Genomic DNA, 19,023 nt, shown 5'->3' with positions numbered 1-19,023 from the left:
TTTTTACCATCCTACGACGACGTCGCCACTCATGTATATGATCAGATATGTGAGTGGCCGTTGTTTGTTTGAAGTTGGTTAGGATTTCCGTTCCCGTTTCATACCTTATCGGTAACTGAAAATGGGTTAAAAAGGTTGTGGCTAGGGTACTGAAGTTGTCGAATGAAGCTCTAGGCAATTTGATATACCATTTTGCTGCCGGACCAGTTAACGTCCTCTGAAAAAGGCGAAGCCTAATCGAATCATCATTTAGGGTGTTTGATGAACACCACAGATGAAATGTCATCACATGATTCGACGGATCTTCACCCGGATTTCCATTAAATTTAGGAATATCTGACGGAAGTTTATGCGGAATCGCTGGCCACCAAGGGGCATAAGCAATTGGATCATTCGTCAGCCGGTTTAGATCTGGTAATTCTAGAGTTGCTACAAAGGGCAACTGTTGATTCAGGTTAGGCGAAGCATACCCAGGATAAGATGGAATCGCCTGAGCAGTGGGTCTTTGCATACCAGCATAATGTATTTGATGCTGGCAACTTTGACAAGGTTGATGGGCATAACCAATTTGTTGTTGATAACCGCTTTGGAAATGCGGTTGCCCATTACTTACAAAGACTTGTTGCTCAGGTCCTTGATATGATTGCTGGAATTGCGGTTGTTGAGATTGAACCAGCCCTGGTTGTTGGACCATTTGCTCTTGTTCAATACTGGATGATTGACCAAGATGAGGATTCATAGTACTTGTTTGAGCCTGAGTCGCTCCAGATAAGGAGGCACTAACCGTAGGTTGTGATTGAGTTGTCGAGACAAGAGGTTGTTGTATGGAAACCTGAGAAACTTGGGGTTGACATACAACAGGTAGCGCTTGTACTTGCGACGCAATCACCATACCAGGTATAGTGGCAACATTCGACACAGGGTGGACTGGTTGCATTGAATATGCAACCCTTGGTTGATGAGGCAGTATTGGTACCCATCCGCTAGATGTAATTCCAGTTTGACCTGAACTTTGTTGTAAACTCCCATATGGTTGTTCTCCGGGGGGGAACAATGAAAAGGCATACTGCCCTCCATATGGTGGCAATCCAGTACTTAAAGGGTAGATTGGACTTTGAAGACACATTGGATCAATTTTTTGAGTTTCAACATAAGAAATACCAGATGATAATCCGGATGAAGAAATAGGAACTAACCATGTCGTCGAAACAGTCTCTGATTGGACTCCAGCTTGTTGTTGACAATTTGCTGGGACAGATGGTATACCAGCGAACATCGTTGGAGTAGCAGTAGGAGGCTCTGCCGCTGCTGTGTCGGATGACACAGTCTTGAATGTCGACAGTTGTTCAGACATATTTAGTCTATCCAAAAGATTTCCTAGCGATTCTACAAGAACTTTGTGATGAAGGTAGACTAACTTCGAAGATCAACGAGGGAAAGGTGATGATTATTCTGTTTAAAATAAATTTTAACGACGCTTGGACACAACTTGCTTTTTCAATTTTAAAGAGTCGAGAAAAAGCTAAAGATGACTCTAGTCTCCTTCGATGTTTTAACGAGCCCGAAGTGACAAATTCTCGGATGGACTTTTTCTGTTATAGAGTCTGAAAAAGGCGAAAAGAAACTGCTCTGGAGTTCTAGGCAGAGGGTGTGCCAAACCTTTCGCAAAACCGTAGAATACTTTTTAGGGTACGGGCGGTCGATCTTCCTGAATGCTGTGTTCAGTGCATTGCGATCAGTAGGGCGGCTGACACGACTTCCTAAGGATAAAGGGTTTTATGCCTATAGGGGTCTCCCAATATATATGCGACGGTACATGGGAGCACAATCCGTACTGGCGCTATCGTCCCTTAGGAGGAATCACCCACCTTCAACGAGATCGACAGTCACCAGGCTTTACGACACCGGAACACGTCTCTAGCCTAGACCTCTATGTTGTGCGTTATGTTGCAAAGCGTTGTTAAGTTCATTCAGTTTATTTTAAGTTGATCTTTTTAGAAGTTTGCCTTTCTGGATCACCACAAGATGTATGATACAATTCCTAAATGCAGTCTAAAGATGATAAGCAAGCTTTATATCTTTTCAACTTTGAAAATCCTAGCTACAAAGGGAAAAGAAAGACACCATCTTTTCTCAAAGAGCAATCAGCACACTCTAATGCACTTTTCCTAAATCAAGCATGCAAACTATCAAGATGCAAATGCACAATGCAGGTGTTTGTTTTCCGCTTTCTTAGTATTGATGCCTACAAAGAAAGCTTTTTGTACAACTTTGAATTTGCTTTTAAATGACAAGTACAAACAAGTTTACTTTTTCGAAATCAGAAAGGGTAGAAGAGAATACAACACTTTACGACTTTCGAAATGAACGCTTGTTTCGACACTTAAAAGAGACAAACTCAAACCAAAAGCAAAAGTAAATGTATAATCAACTGTAAACAGCCAATGAACTCTCTCTTAAGATCACAATCGACAGATCTGAATCAAGGGCTACAGGATGATTATTTCACTCATGCAAAGGAAAACTGTAAATGACGCCACAAACACATAAAAACACTCACAGTCTTTTTGTACAAAAGGAGGTGGAATTTAAGCAGAGAAAAGGAGTTATCAGACTGGTACCTATGCTGGTTACAGGCTGGAAAAATCAGAGATCAAAACAGGGCAAAACATAGCAGAGAACCCCAGCTGCACAAGGCCAAACTGGTTCAGCGCAACCTCAACACTGTGGTTTTGACAGTCAGCACAGGTAGCCTTCACGGGACCTGCGTTGAAATGCAGAACGCCTTCACAGCAGTTGCGCTGAAGGAAAAACTCTCGTTTCTCACTGGGTTCTGGGTCACAGATTGCTCAATAATCAACGGTTTCGGGCCAAATCAGAAACACAAGCAAGGTACAATCAAAGGGATGCTTTGAGAGGGTACTAAGATCTATCACAAAGGATCATCAAATCATTTGCGAGTCCATTGTTCAGATCATAGACAAAATCCAGTCAAGGATCAAGGCAGCAACTGTCTACTTTGCAACTGAGAATAGCAGAAGCAGTTCGATTGTTGCTGTTGAGTCTATGAGGTAAACAATGATAGAAACACAAATAAAATGACTAAAACAAATCTCCCTAGCAGAGTCACCAATTTGTTGTGGGGAAAAATGCCTATGCAGGACGATCCTATCCACCTAAGGTGTGACAGTGCCTTAGCAACAAACAGAGACAACTATTCTGGTTTCTTCCTTTATGAAATGTGAAAGAAGAGAGATCAATAGACTTACCGGTGTCTTCCGTATGTCCCTCGATCCAGATCCTCTTCTCTTTGGGTGTTCACAGCTACTTGCCTCCTCGCTCGCCCAGCTTCAACAGATTCCTGCGAGATCACAAGAGAACAGCTACTTGCGACAAGAGAAGAACACAACACAAAGACAGATATTCATATTCATAAATGATTCAGGATTAGAAATAAATCAAATACACTAATGCAATCATACATCAAAGATACATCAGTATATAGGAGAGAACCAAGATAGCTTTATTGATAAATAACAAGGTTCGGGAAGAGATACAACCCAGAGGGCTCTAATCCAGCATCTCCTTCCCAGCAGAATGGAATTCCTATCTTCACCTCCCTTCAAAGCATTAAGCACCCAATGATTCCAGTCTCAAACCAACAGCAATTCTTTGCAATAACAAAATTCCAGCCTCCGGATCTCATGGAGGAGAGATCCATATATAGATGTTTGGAGAGAGGATGAGTCAGCTTGAGATCTGACTAGTGTCCTCTCCCTCTGTTAGTTCTTGAGTCCACTTGGAGGTTCTTGCTTCCACTTGGAGATTTGGAACCTCTTACTCATCACCAGTCGAATTCCCTGAGGCAAGTGTCATTTTGGAAGCTTCCTGGGTTTTGACACCTTGAGGAATGAGCCTGCCACATGTCCAATCTCGCTCAACGCAGGTAGCCAGTGTTGGCTTTGACATTCAGCGCAGGTAGCCAGTGTAGCCATTGACATTCAGCACAGATGGTCAGTGGAGCAGTTGACATGATCCTGAATTGACTTGTTTTTGAGCAGTTTTAGGTGGAGAACTTCTGTGAATTGCTGTGGTTTGTTAGCCTTGTTCCTCTAGGGGTAGGAACAACATGTTTAGGGACTTTGGATCCCTAAGATTATGGACATTTCATGCTCAATGCTGTAAGGCACAAAAATGTCTATAACACTAAAGCAGCACTCAGAGAGGCCCTAGACGTAGCCAAAGGGAGGCCCTAGCCACTGCAAGAAGGATCCATAAGATAGCAAGAAAGAAGCCCTAGAAGCAACATGGAAGTCTTATGTTTTGCTGTAGGTACAACATGTGAAAGAGAGGTTGTTTTGAGTGTTGTTCTTGGGTGCTCTTGTAGGGAGAAGGGCTGAAGTTTGAAGTTTAAGATCACAGCAAGAAGAGGCATTCAATGTGGGTTAAATAGGGTTGTTCTATAGCTATTCCAGGACGACTGAAGGGTTGAAAAGAGGTCGAGTATCTTGCTTGAAGCTTCAAATAAAGGATGAAACTCAACTAAAGGATGACTTAGCTCAATAAAGTTCATGATGGCCTTTTACAATCTTATACTTATGAGTGAACCCAACTCTTAGTATTGGGATTTATCCTAGTGTCCTGATAGGTGGGATATAGAGGACAAATGTGATCTCCCTTTCTCCATTGCATTCCTTCCACCTTGAAAATCAAAAGGGGACATAATGAATTTCATATACACATACTTAATAGATATATATTCCCAATCTCTTTCCATCTACTATTTGCACTTGCTTGAGCTAGGCTCAAGCAATTAGTCAATCCAAAGCATGCATATCCCTACTTATTCTCCACATGCCTCTGGGTGAATCTCTCTATCCCTGTAGTGCCAGTAAAAGGGTTTGGGTATGGTAAGGGATGCTAGCTAGTTTTTCGAACCTTTGTATTTACATCTATTTTCACCTGGCCTTACCCTACTCTCATCTCTATGTATTCTCAAATTAAACCAACTACATAATCAGAAACTTTGTTCTTGTGTGGTATCTCAAAATATTTTTCAAACATAAAATTACAACATACTGTCACAAGGAGACTAATCATGGTTTAACAAATCAAACTTGACATCTTACATTAACAATTTCCTTTTACAGGATGCCAGTCTTCTACCCAGGCCTTGGAACCATGCCTAAAGGGGTGTACTACATGACCAGGGGTTTGCACTGCCAGTAAACTTAATTATAACTAATTATGAGAACAAGATAGCATTGTTTATATACCAGATTGCTTAAATTAAATATTAGCTTCCTATATGAATTACATTGCACTGAAAGAAATAGAGATAGTTTCCAACAAAAATCACCCAAAAAAGTAGCAAAAGTCATAGGAGACACTTATTTCGCTTCTTCGGTGCTGGTCTTTGAAGACCTCCACCACCATAATCACTTCCACATTCATCCTCTTGTGCATCAAGAGTTGCAGGTACCACTCTGCCCCTATTCCTTGAAATCTCTCTGATAGGAGTCTCTGCAACCTTCTTAGAACAAGGAATCATAAGTGGATTGGTTCTGTGAGGCATCAACTCCTCACCACTTTCAACAGCTTCCATCATCAACTTCTAGTCTTTAAAATCAAACTGAAAAACAAATTGGTTGTAAGAAGCTTCTCCAAATGCCATTTTTGTAGCTTTAGGAGCATTTTTGGGGACAACAAAATGTTTTCCATTTTCATCGACATTTATTTCAACTCTACCATCCTTTACTAGAAATGATAACGCAAAGATGTTTTCTACTGTCTGGGAAAATGATATTCTATTTAGAACCAAATTCTCTAATCTTGCTTGCTTTTGTTTTTGCAAAATTTTAAATATGCTTGCCATATTCTTATCTGTTTCTGATTTTTCATCTTCTGGGGACTCTTTTACTACTTCAGGTCGAGTGCTTTCTGTCGACTTAGTCTGTTTTCTGTGTACTATAGCTTTCCTTTGCTTGGGTTCATTATCCATTGGTCCAAGCATAGTGCAAATTCTTGCCACATGCTAGAAAACAGAAGTAGCTAAAAGCCCAATATTTCTCCATGATATTTGGGTTTGATCGTCATTTCCTTCCAAAGACATGCTTCCATATGCATGGTCACTATAGTTTCTTAGAATATCACTATTAATAAAATCAACTGGAGTATCACCATCATTGTTTTGTGATCTGTTAACAATAGCAAGGAGTGTGGATGTGAGACCAAAGAGTGTATCAGCATCTATAACTTGCTCACGAGGTCTCTAAAAAAAATTGTGCAAGCTTTCCACTTTGCTAATTATAGCCTCAAATTTGCCAGATTCTGCTTTTAAGATATTTTCTCTCTCCTCAGCAATCAAAGTCTTGAGGGGATGATAATAGTACCTTAATATATAGTGTTGTACCATACTCTGATTGTTACCACTGCATGCAGTAGCATCTTCTTTCTCTCTCAAGGGCTTACTGTGGCATTGTTGTGATCCTTTTACCCCACGAGAGGAATCTTCCAATGTCTGACTCAATGTTTCTTCCTCTTTAACTCTAGCTTGGGTACTAAGCCTTCTACCCATCCTTTCTATCACCTCCTTTTGGAGTTGATGAAATGAAAATATTCAACTAAAGCTAGAAGGAACGGCTTGAAATTGAGATTTCTGATTGAAGAACTATCATGAAATGGAAAGAGAGCAAGAAAAGATTTTCGTGTTGCATTGAAATGAGGGAGGGTAGGGAGTTGTGATTTCCCCTACCCTGAGAAGTATGCTTTGTAATAGAATAGGGATGAAGGCCCACTACAATGGATATAAAGTCTCAATACATACACATTGTCGAATGAAATGCATAGGTGTAGTGTGCCAATTAAGAGTGAGGATTGGGACAAGTGAGACATGTGGGAGAGTGGCCATATTATTGAAAAATTGTTTACATTGAGGAAGGACACCATTTGAATATGGTAAGAATGTCAATTATAACGTGGATAGTTTCCAACACCACTTTCTCATCTGCATGAGGGATTTTAGAATTTGTATATCTTTGTCTCAGTCCCATGGTGAATGTATTAGTGTGAGGATCCACTGTTTCATGATCCATATGTTGGATGCTTTGCTGAACTTGAGCTTTATAAGGAAATCTCTTTAGATATCCAAAACATCTCAGAAATTTATTTAAACAATTATTGTCTTGCAAAAAATGTTTATTGATGATAAATTGCTTGGTAATGTACACATGCATAGAAGAGTATAACTGATGGCATGGATAATCGTAATTTCAGGTTGAAATGGCCACCTATAAAGATAATATTTGGAATATCCTTTGAGCCTTTCTTTGAGATGGCATCCAAGAAGTTGACGTGAAGACATTAAGGAACTCTATATTTTGAAATATTCTAGCTGAATCGCCAAACATGCAAGAGAAACTAAAACCAAGGGTTATAAAAGTAATAGCCCCAGTGTATGGGAAATCTAGGCTTTTAGAGGAATATTTCCACATTTAATAATTGGATGAGGATGAATATTTCTATTACACTATGTTTTGTTATTGATATGTTTGGACATTTTGGGTGAACACTTGGCCCATCTTCAAGAACATCCACTAATGTTTGAGTCCAAGACATATTTAAAGAGATCATTTATCAAACTAGTTGTCTAGCTATGAAAGACAATCAAGTTTTGGAAGAGACACATCATAGTACTATCAAAGCAGACTATGGACCATGTTAGAAAATGGATCAAAAATGTTTCTAGAATGTTTGCTAAAATTTGACATCTAGCATTGTCTTAACATTTTCTTATCAACTTTCATGGAGGCAAAAAGTGACAGGAGAAACTTGCACAATAATGGTAGCCACTAGAATGAGAAACACAATGAATTAGCAAAATGGAATCTATTGCTAGATTGACACATGGGAAGACACTTATTACTCTCAACATGCTTGTACAAGAAAAATAGTTTTTTTCCTTTGAGTATAGTTGATGTATCGTATTGTAGCGGTTGTTTCCCTGCTGCAATAAAACAAATATATATCCATCTCAAGGTGAAAGAATAACACCAATATATCTTCGAATGATATGGGCTATGTTTTGTGCTCAAAAACTAGGAAAGTCTCTATCGGTCATAGTGCGATGAAGCGATGGGTTCAGGTTTCCGTGCCCGTGCTATCAAAGTATATCGATACAAGTGATGAAAAGCATATGTTCAATTCCGTGGAACATATCTTATTTTCATTACTTGTCCAGGATAAATCCACAACGATAGTTGAGAAACGTAATCAAAATAAAATAAATATGTAGTTTATTTAAACAAATGTGGCATGAGCGGAAAACATGTGCACCAAATTACAAAATGCAAAAGTCAAAGTTCTATATAAAAGTTTTAAATTAAAAAAATTTCAAACAATTGCTTGGAAGTTTAACGAATGCAACTGCCCAACACTCATCCAATGGCCATTCAAGGAGGGTCAAAGCCATCCATCAATATGAAGAGATCTATAAAAGCAAACAGGGACTTTGAAGAAGGGATCCCTGATTTTTCATACCCAAATGTCGCCCGATTATTGAGAAAGGGCTTGATGAGTTAGTGAGGGTTCCCCTTTTATTTTTGTTTCAATCTATTCTCATGCTTAGATTTTTGCTAATATGATGTCATTGGTGGACCTTAATATACGGAACTACACCATACTCTGGTTGTTACCACTGCATGCAGTAGCATCTTTTTTCTCTCTCGGGGGCTTACTGTGGCCTTGTTGTGATCCTTTTACCCCACGAGAGGAATCTTGCAATGTCTGACTCAATGTTTCTTCCTCTTTTAACTCTATCTCAGGTACCAAGTTTTCTACCCATCCCTTCTACCACCTGCTTTTGGCGTTGAGAGCAATGCATAAATTCAACCAAAGCTAGACGGAAGGGCTTGAAATCTATGTTACTAGAAACCAGAAAGGGGAAACAAAATGAGAAACGACAACAAGACGAGAAATGGAGTTTGGAGATTTCACATTCAAGAAACGAGGAGAGAGAAAAAATAAGAAAAATATGAAACATAAAACCAAGCATTCATCATTAACATTCTCAAATACCATGATTCATAAGTAGTTGCTCATAGGCTTTAGCTGCTCACATTGGCAATTCCTTAATACTTATAGTGATCAACAAAGCTTCCATTTCTCACATAAGCCATTCTTGAATACCCATGTTTGATCCTCTAGGTTGGCAAATACAATAGTGAAGAAACACTTGGCACCGAATTCAAGTTTGATTTAGTCTTTGCATCTTCCAGATGAGTACATGATCCCGTGATTTAGTCTTTGCATTTTCCAGATGAGTACATGATCCATCAAATTTGGGGTCTATTGTATCATTTTCCACACAGTTATTGGGTTATTGTTTTCATGGTTGGGTAACAAGATGGTGGAGATTGAGTTGATCTCCATTGGATATAGAGCCAAAAATATGGTTGGGTAACAAGATGGTGGAGATTGAGTTGATCTCCATTGGATATAGAGCCAAAAATAGAGGGTTGTCTGGAACTATTTCCACTTGCAGAACCATAAATACTACAAAATGTGTTTGAAGACAAAATCTAAAGAGAAAACTTTCGAAAATTTATCTTTAATCCATTATAATAGAAAACTAATCTTTATAATAATAAAAATAATATATTTTAAAAGTATAGTTGAACTAGATATTAAATTGCTAGTTTGTGAGGAAAAAAATAACTAAATTATTTAACTACTAATTTATAAAAATATATATAAAATATCTATACACATTACTAATTTATAAAAGAGATTTGATCCCTTTAAGGTGTTGGTATATCCAAAATTAAGATGGATCTAGGCTAGTATATATTATTTACCATAATTATTGTTAAAGTGTATAGTGGTTATCTCATATTTGCATTTGCATTGATTAAATGATTATTATATGTAGTCATGTTTTATATTAATTCTTTTAATGCATCATATATATGGTTTTGTATAGTAAATTTATTTTTGTGTTAAATTTTAATAGTTAAATTTAGATATTCTTTCTTGATATTAGTTATTTTTTTATTAATTTTCATTTTATAAAATTTGTTATCTAAGTCAATGTTTCCAATTAACAAGTGTGGTTGATCAATATAAATAAGTGAAATAAATTATTAAATTGTGATTTTTTTAATTTCTACTTAGTTAAATATTATATATAAATATCACTTGTGGTTATAACATACCAAACCATTCATTTTTAGTTGTTAAATATGATTATGTTAAAATAATTAAAAAAAAATGTTGTCACCTATGGTTAGAACTTACCAAACCATTCTTTTTTAGTCCCTAGATTTGTTTATGTTAAAATAACTTTTGAAAAAATGTTATGGCCAATAGTTTTGTTATATTCCATGGTTTTGTACTTTATATTCATTTAATTTGCTAGTTTTTGCACATGGTTTTGTTAGATTCCATGGTTTTGTATTTAATGTTTATTTAATTTATTAGTTTTTTCTCATCAATTTTCCTTCATAAATTAAAACAAGCGAGAGAGTCCTTGAAGTCTTGAAAAGAAATGTCATAATCTAGGTATTTTATTATAGGCCCCTCTTAATATATTTTTGGTTGTTAGATTTTTGTGCCAAGAGACACTTTCCACCTGGGGAATATGTTATAATATTTGGTATTTTAACTCAATCAAAATAAAACAAAATCAAATGAAATAAAAAAATTATAAAACATAAAATTCTCCAGTGCATAGTTTTTTCTTACCCATGGTTTTTTCCTATGGTATTCCTAACCCATGGGTTTGTCCATGGTATTTTTCTGCAATGTAGCCTATTCAAAGGCTAATAACTAAAGCAACCTAGATCCATTTTAAAGCTTTGAGAGGATGAAATCTCTTCACTTAAAGAGGTTTGTAGAGAGAGAGAGATTTGATCTCTCTTGATGCTCGAGAGAGATAGATCTACGCTGGTTATTTATAAATGAAGAGGAGTATTTTCTTGTAGTAGTACTCCTATTTGTTTTGTATTTAAAATTTATTAAATGATGGATTTCTATTTTGTATTTTGATTTTTGAGACTTGTTTATTTTTATAAATTTACAATTATTTCTATCACTATTTTTATGTAATTATGAAACTTTCCATATTTATCATAGTTGAAATTATGTTTGTATTATAGACATATTAATCAATAGCTTGTTGCTCTTAAGCTTTATTATTGCAAATTACCTAACATAATCTCTCTTATCACCGATGAAAAAAGTATTTATGGGATAAAACTATTAATGGGATGGATAATAGATAATTATTATTTTTTATATATTAAATTAATGTCTTTGGTTGATGATATTTAATATTATAGATAGTCTAATAGTTGATGAAAGTTTTTATAGGATGGTTTCATCAAAATCCTTTTACAATCATCTGAAAGGTTATAAACCAGACCAATGGCAAAAAAAAATATTGTGTCCCAATGTTTATATAAAATAATTAATTAACTAAAAAAGTTAACTAAATTATTTAACATATATATATATATATATATATATATATATATATATATATATATATATATATATATATATATATATATAGATATATATATATATATATATATATATATATATATATATATACTATATCTATACTATATAATATATACATATATATATATATATATATATACATTACTAATTTACAAACATATATAAACCTTATACATTTAAATTTATAATTTTATATAAAAATACACATTTTAAATATTAGATACAATCACTAAATCCACTTTTAAATAAAAGCAACACAAAAATAATAAACAAACAAAAAAATTGTAAAAAATTAACCATACACTACTACACATCAATGGCTACAATTAAAAAAATAACATAACTTTAACTAATAAAATCCCTAAATAATAACTATTGCAAGGTGTTGTCAGGTAACTATAGAGAAAGGGTACCTGTGCAAGTATTTTCTTGGGCTCTTGAAAGAAGACCAAGGCTTCTGATCCTTCCATCGTCATCCAAATTTGCCCAACGAAAATAGATCCATGTTTTGTGAGCTAGCCATTGAAGAGATCCTCCTCAATCTTATTTCTCAACGCATCCAAATTCAACCATGAAACAATAACTACCAGCGAATTACTGCAACATTTCATGTGAAAATATAAAACAAATTTGCAAATCAATTCTAAGAATGGCCATTGATCTAGAAACCCTAAAAATTGATCCAACCACCTATACTTGTTAGATCAGATTGTACTGTGCCCATGGTCCTTCCTTTTTTTTTTCAACTACTCAACATACATTTCATGTGAAAATATAAAACAAATTTGCAAATCAATTCTAAGAATGGTCATTGATCTAGAAACCCTAAAGATTGATCCAGCTACCTGTACTTATTTCCATATAGCCACAAATCAGATTGTATTGTGCCCATGGTCTTTACTTTTTTTTTCAACTACTCAACATTCATTCGAATACACTAAGGCGGGGAAGAAAACTTGTTCTAGTCTTTCCTTTTTTTTTCAACTACTCAATATTCATTCGAATACACTAAGGCAGGGAAGAAAACGCCACATAATGGTCTTTCCTCTTTTTTCAACTACTCAACATTCATTCAAATACATTAAGGCGGGGAAGAAAATGCGGCAAAATGGTCTTTCCTTTTTTTTCAACTACTCAACCTTCATTCGAATACACTAAGGCGGGAAAGAAAACCCAGCAGAAATTAACTTTTTAATTTGGATGATCATTAAATTTTTTAATTATAATTTTTTTTTTATAAATTTTAAAAACATTATATTTTATGAATATATCAAAATGTATGGAATGTATATTTTCTTATGTTATTGTATACTCATTTCAAAAAATTATATTTTTTATTTTTCAAAATTACAAAATAATTAACCATGTTGTAAGTTGTAATTTTAAACAAACTCAAATTTGGATTTTATATAATTAAACAAAAAAACTATAATTTTTTTTATCAATGTTTAATTATCTAATACTAATATTATGGGTTTCCATGTTATTTAAACAAATGAGATTTGATTTTATAATTATTATGTCAAACTTTAAAGCTAAAAATTAACTTTTAACAATGTAATCTTTTATAACCAATTTGGATGTAGTTCATTGTTATGGCAGTAAAAATGAATCTCATGACTCAATTTTGTTGTAGTTCATTGTGATGGTAGTAAAAAATGAATCTCATGAGCCTGGTCCCACCCACACATCGGTATAGTTCCACCCAAGGAACCATTGATCTTTCTCCATGAATCGGTAATATTGTACCAAGAAGCACCATAATGTATGGCATTTCTATTTCCCACAATTGAAAAAGCACCATAAATCCTTCTACATGAGCATTTTTCTTCCATATTGTTGAACTAAACAAGGCAATACTTTCCTATAGAAACAAGAATTTCCGAAACCTTCATCCCCCCTATCACAATATATCTTAGAATCCGTCATGTTGGAGTGTAGTATCCCTAGTAAGAATATAGGAGTGTAGGGGAACACAACCTCAAAGTCAATGGGAAGCTGAGGGGAAAGGTTTGTGCATCTAAGAGGGATACCTCGATTACATAGATGTGGTTTTCTAAGCTTTTTCATTAATCAAATGTATATTTGAGGGGGAATTCAGCCATAAAAAAATGCTTGACTAAATTTTCATACACAAGGGTTGATTCTACTTTGAATTTTGATACTGTGTGTTTACTTGCTTTAATGTCATTACATATAACTAATAATTTGCAAGTCCTTGTCTCATTTGATCTCATTTTATTTCAATTGTGAAGTGACTAAGACTTGAACCCAAATCCTCATAGCTAAGATTGACAAAGTATGCATTGCCTCATTTCCTCTCATTTTACTTCAGTTAAATGGAGCAGTTATGCCTTAGCCCCAAACCAACACAACTAAGCTTTGCACACTACAGAATCATCTCTGTCCGTGGTATTGCACTTGGTTTAGATATACTTTTCTTAGAAGAGAACGAATGTCTCAATAAATACCTTACATGTTAACTTATCATCTGATCCCATTACATTTTCCAAGCATTGAGGACATTAATAAAATTTCAAAATTCAATTTCACACTCATTTGATGTAATCACCATGTTCCATCAATTTCAGGTAAACTCTACAAATAAATGTAAGTAATTATTTTGTTTTTTTCATTGATTCTAAATTAGCAAGTGAGAAAACTGCAGATGCATCTTTATTTTTAAAGTACAATCATCCAAAAAAACTCATCAAAGACTAAAGATAGGTTAAAACCTTTATGGAGTGAAAAATATTATTGGTATCCTCCAGAATAGCACTACTTTTAGACGCTGGGTTCAAATTTTACCACAAATGCAAGAACCAAAGTGAGAAGATTATTTTAAAGTTTTTATAACATGATATATTATAAAAAAAATTGAAGAAGCACACAATACAAAAAGGTTTTGTATCTAGTATCATTCTAGATAGAGAAAAGTACTCGCTAGTCTATCTATGACATGAGTAAGAATTGCTACCCACCTACTTTCAAAATCATCATGGGCATTTAAATATTAAAAAAGGAATTGATTAGGCTACCTATGACTAAATAAGAGTTATTCCCCACCTTTTCAAACTATCATGTACATTTAAGCTATCATATTTTATCAACATCCTTTCTATGATGCAACACGTTACAACTTTCCATTATATTTATGCATTATATGAGTTGATGTACTTGTAAGGCAGATAAATTCCAAAATAATTGTCCAAATACCCATGTTTCTGCTAAATTAATTCTTTAAGTAAGAGACACATTCTATTGTAGGAAGCATGCATCAATCAAACACTGTTCTACTCATAGTTTACAAACCCAGCCAATTTTTCATACACAAACACATTCAAGACTAATCCATAATAAAAAACAATGCTCAAAACAATATTCTTCATTAAACATCTACCAACGCATAAACAATGAGGAGACAAGAGAAACATAGAATATGTGATCAACCAGGGCCAAAACCTCTCCAACATGAGAGGAAAACCAAAACGAGATATTCTTCTTATATAGACTTCAATTGACAAATACCAAGACCATGGCCTAGACCCTTGACTCAATGACCTCTCCAAGACCAAGTCACAAGCCTCCTTGATTCAACTTCCTTATTTTTCCTTGAGTCAATGATGATTAGGCTTCTTCCTTCAATAACTCGACTATCCTTCAAATTCCAGTTCCATGGATCAGATATGTAGTTCTTGGCCCTCTTGCATAAACCCTAGAACGTGTGGTTGACCAACCTTTTGAACCTTGATCTTCTTCGCTTGGATGGTATGAACTCTTATTATAATTCGGTGTGTAACCTTGCTTATCTTCTTCCTTGATTTGACTTCTTGACGACAACAAGATCTTTGACCTTTTCTGTAGTAGATACTTCTTCCTTCCTTCACATGTGTGGAACTATTAGCCCTAAAACAGACCCATAAACAACACCAAAATCTTCTCTCTTGGTTGGTTATCTTTGCACTTCTTATTACAGACTTACTTAACCATATTTGCTTGTCCACAAATGGAGGATGAGCTGCCCTATATATAGTGTTTTTTCCATCAAAAACATGTGCTAGGAAGTTTTAAGGAATAATAGGGGAACACAAGGGAGCAATAGGTGAAAATAATGCATGCCAATGAATGATTAAGATTTTGTCACAAGAAGTGTTAGTGAGTTCCAGGTGTGCTAAGGAGGGAGTGATAAGGTATGCTAGGCAGTGTTAAGGCATATTATAAGCCAGGGAAACATGCCAAGATGTGTCAGGTGCTAAGTTGTGCCAATGCATGCCACAAAGTTTTATGGAGTGCTAGGGAAACATAAGGGAGCACTAGTTTCAAACGCATGGAAATGAATGACTAAGAGTGTGTGACAAGGAGTGTCAGCGAGTTCTAGGTGTGCTAAGGAGGGGACAACAAGGTATGTTAGGTGGTGCCAAGAAATGCTAAAGTGTTAGGGAAACATGCCAGGGTATGCCAATGCGTGTTAGGGTGTGCCAATGCATGTCAGGGTGTGCTAGTGCGTGTTAGGGAGTGTTAGGGAGTGTGACATAAATAGAAAGGAAAACTAGTTCAAAATGCATGGAAATGAATGAATAAGAGTGTATGATAGGGAGTGTCAGTGAATTCCATGTGTGCTCAAGAGGGAGTGACAAAGTTATATGCTAGGTAGTTCCAAGGCATGCAAGAGGGCCATGACATGTCAACGAGTGTTATGGTATGATAGGGAGTGCTAAAGCATGCCATGGCATGCAGGGAATGCCAACATGTGCCACATAGTGCCAAGGGATTGTTAGACATGCCAAGTGCTATGCCATGTCAAGATGTAAACTATGTTGCTTAGTTGTTTTATGGCCATGGTTAGACGTGAACCTTGACTCGGTAACTTCTTAAGTGAGATGAGCTAAGATTGGGCATGAGTATCCTAAGATGAGTTATAGGCCATTCTTAGGTTAACAAGGGATAGTATAGTTGTAGTAACTATAACTTGGTCAAGATGGTCTAGTCGAGGTAGGACTTGGTTCGTTCCCAAGTCTTAAAACCAATAAGGGTAGTTATGAGGGAATGATAGCCAAGGAGTGCCAGGGCATGCCAAGGAATGAAAAGGCATGATAACACATGCCAAACAATGTCAATGCATGTCGAGGAGTGTTGGGGAGTGTGAGGGCATCACAAGGGAGAACTAGGTCAAAGTGCATGGAAACAAACAAATAAGAGTGTCTTCCAGGTGTCCCAAGGATGAAGTGTATTAGGATAATTTCATAATAGTACTTGCAATAGGTAAGCCTACAATTATGATAAGGGGATGGAAAAACCAATTTTAGACAAAGGGAGACTTTTGTCTAGGGACAACACTATTTTTTCAATGACTTGGTTGGGTTGCAAAGTCATAAAAAAAGTAAGGCTATCTATGAGGGCATGGCAACTAGGGAGTTCCAAGGTGTGCAAGGAATGCCAGGAAGTGATAACACATGCTAGAAAGTTCCAAGGTATGCTATTCATTCCAAGACATGCCAAGTGCTAAGGCATGCCAAGAGGGTGTGGCACCAACGCATGCTAGGGAGTGCCAAGGAAACACAAGGGAGGACTAGTTTCAATTGCATGTACATGAAGGAATAAGAGTGTGTGATAGGGAGTGTTAGCAAGTTTTGGGTGTGCTAAGGAGGCATTGACTAGGTATGTTAGGTAGTGTCAGGGAAACACAAGGAAGGACTAGTTTCAATTGCATGGAAATGAATGAATAATAGTGTATGATAGGGAGTGTTAGCAAATGATGGGTGTGCTAAGGAGGCATCTCTGGACAAATTTTGGGATGGTTTGGAGAATTTTTTTTTTTTTGGTACAAACTTGCAATTTTTTGTCTAGCAGCACAGTGAGCTCAAGCTTTGCTTCTTCCTCAGGGCTCGAAATGATGTAAAATCAGACTTTTTTGAAAGCTTGTGACCCCATCTCAAACCCCATTTGCCCACTTTCCTGGTTTGGGGCTCAAGTTTTGAGAAATTTTCAAAAAAGAGGCCAAAATTCACCTTTCTACCCCTCCCTTTCCATTTCGTTGCACCTGGAGATACCTTGGGAGAATGGCCATATCTCAGTGAAAAATTGGTCATTTTGAGTGAAACAATACTCTAAAGACATCTACACTCTCCCAAATTTCCAAAAAAAGCTTCCAATATAGATTTGGATTTTAGAAAGGCACTCAAAAATGGCCTCCAATAGCTCATTGTACACCTGGAAGTTTCTGAGATTTTTGTAAAATTTTCACTGTGTAATTTTTTGTAATTCCTAGTTTGACTCTGGTAAAAGTCAAAAGGGTGAAGTTGATGAATGTGATGGGTAAAAGTAAATGTAAATAATGGGTGGTTAGTATTTATAAGTTGTTTTGATGTAAATTTGACCTCATTTATGAAAGAGGTTGGAGTCAAAGTTAATTGTAGAAGTCATTTTTAACTTCCCTAGACATTAGGGTTTGGTTAGAACACCTCATGGAATAGTTTCTAGAGTCATTGATTCAACCCCTAAGAGTGGGGAGATGCTTTTTTGGTCTTTATGTATCAATTTCTCAGTCATATAATGGGTTTGATTTCAAAGGAGAGAATTATTGTAGCTTGTACTTGGACATTTTCTGGAAATCAAAGGACACAATTTGCAACTATTATCTAGGAATTCATGTGCGGTAAGTTTGTGATGTTATTTTTTCTCTGTTATAGCTTTATATGAAAGATATTAATCTTCTCTTTCCACTCATCAATTATTCAATGGTTTTCCTTACATTTTATAAACAAAATTATTTGCATAAAGCTTCGTTTTGATGGAAAAATCATTATGTGTTACTTTATTTCTTGCTTAATGAATTCATGTTTTATGCTCATTAATGCCTTTCACTTCTTCTAAAAACTACACTACACTGAAAAACCCTAAGATCCATCACAAAAGTAATGCTACTTTTCTCCCTTTTGTATTTTTTGTTGTAACCCTTTGATCCTCTCACCTAGCTACCTGGTTTTTCTCCCTTATACAACAACAAAACCCTAAAGTTTCCAAAACCCACTTGAACCTAGTTATCTAGCCTAAATCCCTTTAAATTCCAGTCATCTCTTTGTTGTGATTTCATAGAGAGAGCCCTCTATGGTTTGGTAGGACTATCTACCAAACTAAAAACTTGGTCTGTGATTACCTCCGTCAATCTCCTCATCAGCCTGGGACATTATGGAGGATAACAGAGGGCATGAAAACTAGGGAGTGCCAAGGTGTTCTAGTGAATGTAATGTTCCCAAGTCATGGAAAAATGTAATGCTAGTTTTAAGGTCATGACTACGAAGGTGTGTTAGTGAATGCTAGGGCATGCTAACATGTGTTATATAGTACAAAGACATGTCAAACAAGATCAGACGTGCCAACTGCGAAGGCATGCCAAGATGTACAAGGGTGTGACAATGCATGCCAGGGACTGTCAAGGGAACAAAAGGGAGGAACAAGTTAAACTACAAGTAAATGAGCACATAATAGGGTTAATAAGTCATC

This window comes from Pinus tabuliformis, chromosome 3_1 (genome assembly GCF_031772625.1).
Source record: "Pinus tabuliformis cultivar Carrire ecotype Pingquan chromosome 3_1, CPIR1, whole genome shotgun sequence".
Taxonomy (NCBI): domain Eukaryota; kingdom Viridiplantae; phylum Streptophyta; class Pinopsida; order Pinales; family Pinaceae; genus Pinus; species Pinus tabuliformis.
Note: the sequence above shows the minus strand (reverse complement) of the source record.